We start from the raw sequence: 10,449 nt of genomic DNA, 5'->3' as shown, positions 1-10,449 counted from the left end.
CGGAGGTCGAAATGATTGACGCTACGACGACCTGGATGACCCCCATTCTTGGGTATCTCGTCGAGGGTACGCTACCTGAAGGACGTAACGACGCACGACGAATCTTGTATCAAGCTCCGAGATATATGCTGGTCGATGGGGTGTTGTACCGACGTGGGCATTCCCTACCACTCCTCCGGTGCGTTCATCCGAATGAAGCAAAGGCCATCCTGCAGGAAGTTCACAAAGGATTCTGCAGAGACCACACTAGGGGGCAGAGCCTGGCCTTAAAAGTTCTCAGGCAAGGGTATTACTGGCCGACTCTGTCCAAAGACTCGATCTCATACGTGAAGAGCTGCGACAAGTGCCAGCGATTCGCTGCGGTTACCCGAGCTCCTCCAGTCGAGCTAAAAATGATCTCGGCCCCTTGGCCATTTGCCGTTTGAGGAATAGACTTAGTAGGCGCCCTGCCCACTGGAAAGTGCGGGGTCCGTTACGCCGTGGTAGCCATCGACTACTTTACCAAGTGGGCTGAGGCAGAGCCGTTGGCAACAATCACATCCAAAAAGGTGCTTGACGTCGTGGTTAAAAGCATCATCTGTCGCTTCGGCTTACCCAAGAAGATCGTCTCCGATAACGGCACTCAGTTCGACAGCGACCTGTTCACCGAGTTCTGTGACAGACATGGGATTGTGAAAAGTTTCTCCTCCGTGGCCTATCCTCAGGCTAATGGCCAGGTCGAAGCTGTCAACAAGACTTTAAAGGCGAGCCTCAAGAAAAGATTAGACGAAGCGAAGGGGGTCTGGCCAGAACAGCTCCCCCAGGTCCTATGGGCATACCGGACCTCGCATCGAACTCCTACGGGTCATACTCCCTTTTCTTTAACTTTTGGGAGTGAGGTAGTCCTCCCCGTGGAGATAAAGGTTCTTTCGCATAGAGTCCAATCTTACGACCAAGATCGAAACCACGAGCTCTTGTGCCATTCCCTCGATCGGGTTGAGGAAAGGCGGGAGGATTCGCAACTTCAGCTCGCCCATTATCAGCAGAAAATTGCCCGCTACTTCAACACCAAGGTTAAAAAACGCACCTTTAGCGTAGGCGACTTGGTCCTGAGAAGAGTTTTCCTCGCCGGAAAAGATCCCAAAGAAGGATTTTTGGGACCAAACTGGGAAGTACCATACCAGGTCATCGAAGTCATCAAGGAGGGAACTTATAAGCTAGCGCGACTTGAGGGAGGGGCGGTCCCGCGAACTTGGAATGTCGTCCACTTAAAGAGATATTACCAATGATTTACTTGTAAGGCCTGAAAGGCCACTTCTTATGTATTAATGAAAATCAACTTTTTATGCATATTTGCAAGTGTAATATAAAGTAACCACGAAAGACCCTTTCCCAGTTACTTGGGGGGCACATGGTACCTGGATATAACCAGGTCTCCTTAACGACTTGGATGTTGATTCTTATCGATTGACCGTGGTTTTCTCAAAAACGCGGGATATTGATAAAGGTTAACACTAACTAAGTCCTATCCTGGTTTTAACCGGGTCATAAAACTTAGAAGTTGATTTAAATCTATTGATCGTTGTTCTTATTAAAGAGCTCGAGATATGGATAAAAGTTAACACGAACTAAGTTTTTCAAATTAAGTTCCTGGTTTTAACCGGGTCATAAAACTTAGAAGTTGATTTAAATCTATTGATCGTTGTTCTTATTAAAGAGCTCGAGATATGGATAAAAGTTAACACGAACTAAGTTTTTCAAATTAAGTTCCTGGTTTTAACCGAGTCATAAAACTTAGAAGTTGATTTAAATCTATTGATCGTTGTTCTTATTAAAGAACTCGAGATATGGATAAAAATTAACACGAACTAAGTTTTTCAATAAATTATAACCGAAATGCTTAAAAGCATAAAAGAGCGTAAATTAAAAATGTTAAAGCAAATTGTCTCGAGGTGAAAACACCTCATGCGAAAGTTACAAAAAAAAAATATACTTAAAAATGTTCAAGGGCCACAGGGAAAGAACGCCCTAAGCTTTGTCAGATGGCCCCTTGGAGGTCGCTGTCTCACCCTGCTCCGCCGCGCCAGAGGCTTCCCCAGTCTCCGAAGGCGGTGCCTCTTTCTCAAGGCGAGCTTGGAATTTAACCAGCAAGCGCGCCCAAAGGCTCGGTTCCATGAACGAGAAGTCCGCCTCCAGATTGTAAGCCCAGCAATGATAGAACAGATCCTGCATGGACTGCTCCGAAGTGTTCTGTTCGGCCTCTAGGGCGACCTGGGCGGTCTGGAGCTCAGTCTTCGCAGCCTCAAGGTCCGCCCGCGAGGTGGCAAGGGAGGTTTCGAGCTCCTGGACCTTCGAGAGGGCTTTCTCTAACTCGGCCTTCGCGGTCGCCAAGGCATCTTCAGTCGCCTTTGCCTCCCGAAGGGAGGCCTGGTGTTCGGTCCTCATATCCTCGAGCTGAGTTTTGGTCCTGATGAGGCTCTGGTGTAGGGCGACAACGCTCTGCAAAGACAAAGAGACAATTGCCTTAGGAACAAGCAGAGCAAAGAATAAAAAAAAAAAAAAAAAAAAAAAACAACAACAACACAAGTCTAGGTTGGCTTACTGTCATGGCCATGCCCATTGAAGATTCCAGCACGTCCACCGGGCTCATGGTCTGGATGGCCCGGAGCTCCTTCTCGGTGAACTTGTATGTATGGCTGACGGCGTAGTTCGCCGACTCATACATCGTCCCCCGGAAGGCCTCTGGGATCTTCTCCAGGTCCTGAGGGTTGACTGGGATGCGCACATCGGAGACCGCCACGACCGGAGTCCCGATCTCCGTTCCTCCGTCCTGAATGGCGACTGGAGCTCGCGGAGGTGGGGGAGGCATTTGGCCTGCTCCTGCGGCAGGAAGAATTGCTCCCGTGTCCTGGGCAGCCGGGGTTTTCTCTTTCTCCTTTGCCGGAGACTTGGTGGAGGTCCCAGCGGCGCTCCTGGACCCCCGGAGCCTTTTTAGTCTTGGTCCAGCCGAGGGGTTTCCCCCGAAGACCGCGCCTCGCAAGCTATCCTTGGGCTGAGACATTTCTTCTGTCAAAACAAAAACATGGTTAGTACAAGTTAGCAACCATACAGACAAGGATAAAGGGTTAAATATAAAAAGTGTGCGAATACTAAGGGAGCCCTACCCCCCGAGCTGGAAGAACCTAAGACGATTATTTCCCGAACTGGCACAAGTTCTAGGTCCGGTTCTGACTCAGGGCTAGATTCTTCTATATACTGCCTAAGCCCCGGAGCATAGATACCCCTCTGGAGTGATGGCCATGTGCGTAGGTTGTTCCCATACTCCACGAATAGGATCGACCTAAAGGCTAGGGTGTTATCTACTACTACGGTACCCCTAGGCCGGCTCTCTTGGTGATCCAGCACGATCGGGTCGACACAATGGAGCAGGAGTGTGTTCAGGTCCGGATCGCTTCGGTGACGATGGACGAGCTGCCTTGGATTGAACCTAGCCAGCCGGGGGTCTGTAGTGACCCTATCTAGAATCCTAAACAAGTGAGGGTTACCTTGGCCAGAAGGACCTGCGGCTGCTCCGGATTGGATCCTCTCCTCGCCCATCCTTTGGGCGACCTCCAAGGTCCTCTTCCTGCTCCTCACGAGCGGAACTTCGTCGCCCTCGTCCTCCTCGTCTTCATCCCCCGCGACCTCATTCACGATGATAGGTCTGGTGTCCCGAGCTTGAGGCGGCCCCAGGGGCCTCTTTAGGTTCAGGGTCTGATTTGGAAAAATGAACTTGCAGAACACCATTGTCTCGTCCGTCACGAGCGCGCGATAATCCTTCTCACTGGGGGGCAAGCCCGCCAGCGTGTCATATTGGCCCTCGAGGGTCACAGACTTCTCTGTCCTCGCGAAGATGGCTGCAAGATTAGTTTGAGTCAGAATGGAGTACGGGAGGAGCTAAAATGACACTTAAGAGGCGAGCTAAGGACGGAAGAGACTTACGAGGACGATTGAAATAGTGGTGCTCGCAGTTCCGGAAACCAGTTGACATGAAGAACTGGTCCCTAAAGTCATTAGGGTGGCTGGGCAGCTCGATGATCGCCACCGTATTGGGAAACCGGGTTAAATAGTAGAACCCGTCACCTCGCCCCCGCTGGTCCGGGCTGGCTTTGAGGCAAAAAAAGTATAAAATGTCTACAGGAGTGGGGACCTCCCACTCGTGCTTCTGGAACAAGTACCTCAACTCTGCCAGCAGACGGTAGGAGTTGGGGGGGAGCTGAAATGGGGCCAACCCCACATAATTAAGGAAATCAGCAAATTACTGATCCAATGGAAGGAAGGCCCCTGCCTTAAAGTGTTCACCGCTGCAGGCCACGAACGACTCGTCGAGCGGCGAACAGCTCCGCTCGCCCTCCGCAGCAGGTCGGGCCACCACAGACGCTTTCCCCAGGGCGATATTGTGGGAAAGGAAGACTTTGTTAATCTTCGCCTGGTCGGTTATCTTTGAGACAATCCTTTCCACCTCAAAGGAAGGCATCAGGGGTCACCTCGACCTCCTTCTCCACTATCGGCCCAAAGCGGGGGATCGGGGAGCTGGGCATCGCCGCCTTCCCTTTGTCCTGCTGGGAGGCCGAGCTGCTGACGTTCTTCTGTGGGAGATTTCTCTTTGGAGCCATCTGGTCGCCTAACGAACAAAAGAAAAAATTTCAGAAAAGGCGACCCAAGCACAAGGAAAAAGCAATTATTATTTGCACGAGCTGAGGTAAGCCCAACCCATGGAGAGTGGGACCACGCGGTTCGATGAACACGCGCTTGTGCTCCCAACCAATCCCTGATTACTCGGGATTCCTGTGTCAGGAGGGTCAGGATAGAATTTGCCTTGGGGGGAAAGGTTCAGTAGGCAGGAAATTGCAAAACAGCTTATGAGGCATGTTCCCTAAGCTACCCGGTTTTGCACCCAAAATTCCCAAAACTCCTACCCAGAAATTTTCCCCAGAAAAAGCATCCTGAAACCCTTGCTCTAAAGCGATTTTCTACAACAAATATGCGAAGACCTAAAAAAGGCTGTCACCCTCCATATCCACAAAACTCAGCAAACCCTTGCATGCAACTATAGTAAATTTTTTTACCTAAGCTACAGTAACATATTTTCAAAACATAGAGGGTCAGGAAACTTACAGTGTATGGCTGGGAGGTAGACGAAGGTGTTGCATTGGTAAGAGCTTCGTTGGTGTAATGGCTTCCAAATCTTCGGAGAAGTTCGTGCGCCTAAGCTTCTTGAACGCTGAAAGTAGCAGTAACGGGATCAAGGGCTTTGTTCTTCTGGAGATATAGAGAGAAGAAGAAGAGGAGCTTGAAGCTTGAAAAATTTCGAATAAAAGGGTGGCCCATGCATAGGGTGGCCACCCCTTTTTATATGCGTAAAGGATCACGTATAGAGGGCCGTTGGATGGCCCTGATGGGGGATCCGAGGCCCTCCACTCAAAATACGAAACGACGGCTAGGCATGGGCTAGACCATTAAATGCGGTTCTCGTAAGACGTACCGTCGCCACCCACGATGTTCCACGTATCAGATGCCTGCATAAAAGGTGGAATGCGAAGATTTCATGGGGAAGTCCAAAAGCCCCTACTGTGGTCTTACATACGACGTAGTCTACCACTAGCAGGAGCTTGGGGGGCAGATGTACGCCCTGGTTTTCCCACGGGCTGATTAGCAAGCCGAGCTGCTGACTAATCGTAGTTATCTCATGAACTCCCCTGAAACCGAAGCTTCTGTCATTAGATCGAGGAAGCCCAAAGGCTCGCCTCCATTGTCCAAGACTGGAGGAGGCCCTCTGAAGGCCGAAGGTCGAGTTCAGCATGCAGCTCGCGGTACGAGCTGAACATGGAGCTATGACCCCTTGAGAAGTAAACACACGCAAGGTAAACGTGCATATATCAGGCATCACGTGTCTGATATCCCCCTGACTTCTCGGACACGCAGCAGGAACGTGCGTGTTCAGACACCCACGGTGGGGTTGGGCCGTGCGGCCCATTACTTCGTTGCCTATTGATTTGACCATACTTATGTGTCAGGTTTAGGAATTAATCATGAATGTCACAGAATTGATACGACAAGTAAGAAGGTCACGGGATGACCTCCCTACCAACTTCCAGGTGCCTTCTCCTATAAATATGGAGACCCTGGGAGTTGATAGGGGTTGGAAAAATAATCCCTTGTAAGAAATACTTTGTAACCAAAGACTCAGTATAGATCAATAATATTGACTAGTGGAGTAGAAGGATTTTAACCTTCGAACCACTTAAAAACCATGTCTTGAGTCACCCCTTTCGTCCCCTAAGATCATACATCTATTTCGGTTCACATTTAGCACTAATCCTTTTCTCTCATTCTCTTAATTACCTGTTGGCGAAGAACCGCGTCAACATATACTAAAACCCAACAATGGGTCGACCTAAGGTAGATATAACTACCAATCATTAGGGTATGGGATAAGTCCCAACCCTACCATAAAATTTTGCAAGTAATAAACATAACAAATATAAACTCTTTTGTTGCACTCAACAACCAATTTGTTAAATAACGTAAATAACTTGTACTCAGAAAATTCCCAGAACATTCAATATAGATGTCCATATCTAAATAATAACTTTGGTGGTTTCTGACAACCAAGTTCACACATAACACAATAACCTGCACTCAGAAAATTCCAAAAATATATAATATATCACTCATATCATAATAACTTGCACTCAGAAGATTCTCAGAATATTCAAGATATATTTAACACACATCATGACTATGCAATTAAATTATCAGCAAGGTATCCAAGCCTCAACCCGGTTCCACCGTTAATGTCATGGTTCCAACCCATACTTTATTACCACTGTCCTAGCTCCAACCCGGACTATATATTCACCATGTCCTGGCTCCAACCCAGACTATGTATTCACAATGTCTTGCCTTCTACCCGGACTATATAATCAACATGTTCTGGCTCCTACCCAAACTATATTCTTACTGTGTCCTGGCTTCAACCCAGACTATATTATGCTACGGTTCTGGCTTCAACCCAAACCTACTTACCATTTAACTGTAGAATGCAAAAGCATTGCAAGAGTGGGTATTAGGCATACCCTGGTCTTAATGACCTAACAAAACTAATGTAATCTAATACTACAAGCACACAATAGTATATTCATGTTATAGCCAAGAAGGAAAAGGCTAACTTAATTGGAGTCCTTAGTTCCCAGCTAGATCTATAACACTACTATTCGTTTTCCCTTTTATAGTTACTGTAATTAATACAATGTACTAAGATTAAACTATGGCATACATTAGTAGCTAATATTCTACGATAGCTACATGAAATTAATTCTTAGCGACTCTATATTATAGTCTCTTATACACTTCACAGGCTGAATTTCATTTCAATCTTTACGGTATCATAAGAAAATTGGCCTCACCGCAACATGCTCTATGCGGTGCCTTTTAATATTCTTTGATTAAAGAACTCTCTTAACGGATAACTCGTATTTTGGTTTTTAGAAAAAAAGAGTTTTTAAACAACTCTTATTTATAGAAAAATATCAACTTTTTGCTCTCTTTCAAAAGTTTATAGTTTTCTATTATTTAGCAAAATACCGTTTTTTTGCACTTTTAACTTCTAATATCGGACAATGTTACCCTTTCTTTAAAGGTTCTACAAAACCTAAACTCCAATTTTTACCATTTTTATTCATAACCTAGGATCTCATTTTATGTTATTTTAGAAATGAAGGGCAGTTGAACCCTTAACATATACATTGGTAAAAATTAACTTTAATTAACTTAGGCCAATTTGGGGATTGGTTAAGTCTAAAAATCCTTAGTTATTTTTGCAAGGAACTATTACTTTTCATTTCCAAAACTTTACCTCCACTATTTAATTTAAAGTGGTAAAGTCTCATTTTTAAACTTTTTCCCTAAGTTGAGTTTTTTGCAAAAAACCTTAAACTATGGTTCCTGTATTCTGCGTCATAAGGACGAGAACTAGGTGAAAGTCTCGCATCAAAACTTGTTTTACTATTTTTCGTTAAGGTTCAAAATTACTATTTTTCAACTTTTAGGGCAAAATTAGAAAAATCATTTCCCTTAAACCATGTCAAAATTTTCTATACAATTTTACAGGGGTCCATATACACATCATAACTGATTCTTTTCAAAATTTAAAGCAATCTGGGCAGTGCCTGCTGCCCAGAAGTTTTCCCAAATTTTAAGCTAAATTAGAAACTTTATTTCTCATACACCATAGCCCAGTTATTTCTATCATTTTACAGAGATATTTATAAATATCTATCTTATCTTTCTTTAAAATTTCAAAATTTTTGAAGCTATAAAACTCATTCAAATATTTGAAGCAATCTGGGCAGTGCTTGCAGCCTAGAAGGTTTTTTCCAGATTTTAAGGAAAATTTTGATACTTTGTTGCTCTGATACCATAATACATTTTCCTCAAAAAATTTACAGTGACCCTTATACATGTCTTAACTAGAATCGTACCAAATTTCATAGCTTTTAGATTAGTAAAACTCATTCCAAAGTCAAAACAATTTGGGTAGTGTATGCTGCCTAGAAATTTTTCAAATTTACATCACAATGCCAAAAAGTACATAACTTGGGTTTAAAAATACATTTTTACTATTTTTCAAAGCCTAACCTGAAGTACTCACAATTAAATATGTAACTACACAATTTATTTGAAAAAAAAAAGAGGCAGTAGAGTGCGTTCTAATCCCTTGGAAGCTAGACCATGAATTTTTTCAGCATGCATTTTTACACAAACTTAATAACAATAATCATTTCTGGCATAACCCTAGCAACATGCATGCATGCAAATCATCAACTCACACAGTCTAAACGTTAAGCATAAAATAAGCTCCAAAAACCATTAACATAACCTATACAACCAACTCTACAAATATTAACACAAAACTCAAAGAGTAACCATAGATTTCTACCTTTTGATAGTTCAAGAGCTTGGAGATTTGTTTCCTTAGGTTCTCAAAACTCCCCATTGTGCTCTACACTCTCAAACTGAGCCCCAAAGTCCCACATGCAGATTTTTATGAAAGAATTAGGATAGAAAGACTTAGATAAGGGACAAGAACATGCAAACTACAAAGATCTCTTACCTTGCTTTTACATGATCACCAAAGTGCTCAACCTTTGAGATCCAACTAGTACAAGCTTCCCTTGAACCCTAGAACACAAGATCAATGCCATGCATGGCTATTAGATCATATTCATGCATAACAAACCCTTAGGGTTTCAGGTTTGAAGAGGAAAATGGAAGAGAAGGTGAATGAGGTTTCGAAACATACATTAGACAATGTTTCGGGTTTCAGGTTTGGGAGAGGAAAATGGAAGAGAGAATGCTTTTTGAGAGAAAAGAAATTTTGTGAGAGAAAATGATTAGGTCATTACTTATGAGTGGGGTAAGACTATTACTCTTCCCCTAGGGTACGTGTCCTAGGCTCTTGAGAGCCCTAGGGCCTAGCCTTGCCACCCACCATGATGGACCGAAAGCAGGTATGTTTTAAATATTTATAACTCGCAAGCGCACGAATCGTATATGAAATTTAGTGTTCGTGTAAGCACGAGATCGAACCCAGAGGAGTTGTCTAAAATAAAAAAGAAAACTATTTTAAATCAAACTTAATAAATTCTAACCTAGCTCCAAAGATTGATGAGAATTTGTAACAATAAAAATAAAATAAAAGATAATAATAAAGATATTAAAGACAATATATATAACATAAATTAATAATAGAAATCAAGATGGTAAAAGAAAGATTATTAAGATAATAGAATCCACGAAATATAAGTTCAATAATATTTAAAAGTACATTGATTCCCAAGTTTTAGTAATAGTAGAAATTAATCAAACCATCACTTATTCAAATTAGATATTCTATTTAAGCACAAGTTTTTATAAAAATATAGGATTTATCTTCACTTTTAAAATTATAATTTCAAAGAATTTAGTGTAAATCAATCTAATGAAATAACAAATAAATCAATGAGCATTATTTATAAGGCAAAACATAATATTTTTGTTCTAAGCATTGGATGTGTACAATTTAATGACACATCTTACACAAAGAATATTATGATTTTGCACTAATGAAGAACAAAGTGTAAATATGTTCTAACAATCCAAAATACAAGATATTTAAGATGAAAGAAAATATTTGAAGAAGAAAATCCATAAACTTTATTGCACAAAATGGGAAATCAGCACACAACATAAATACTATCTAGTTACATATTGTTTCATCATCACCTTAATAATCTTAAAAAGATTAGAAACTCATAACTAGAATAGAAAATACAAACATAACTAGAAATATTTGGAGGAGAAACCCCCAAATTATTCATCTAAAAATACATAAAATCTAAGAAAAGAACAAAGATGGAAAAAATAAAGAGATATGGAAGAATTAGTGTA

The sequence above is a fragment of the Humulus lupulus genome, chromosome 6 (assembly GCF_963169125.1).
Source record: "Humulus lupulus chromosome 6, drHumLupu1.1, whole genome shotgun sequence".
In the NCBI taxonomy this organism is placed as follows: Eukaryota; Viridiplantae; Streptophyta; class Magnoliopsida; order Rosales; family Cannabaceae; genus Humulus; species Humulus lupulus.
This window is presented reverse-complemented; position numbering follows the sequence as displayed.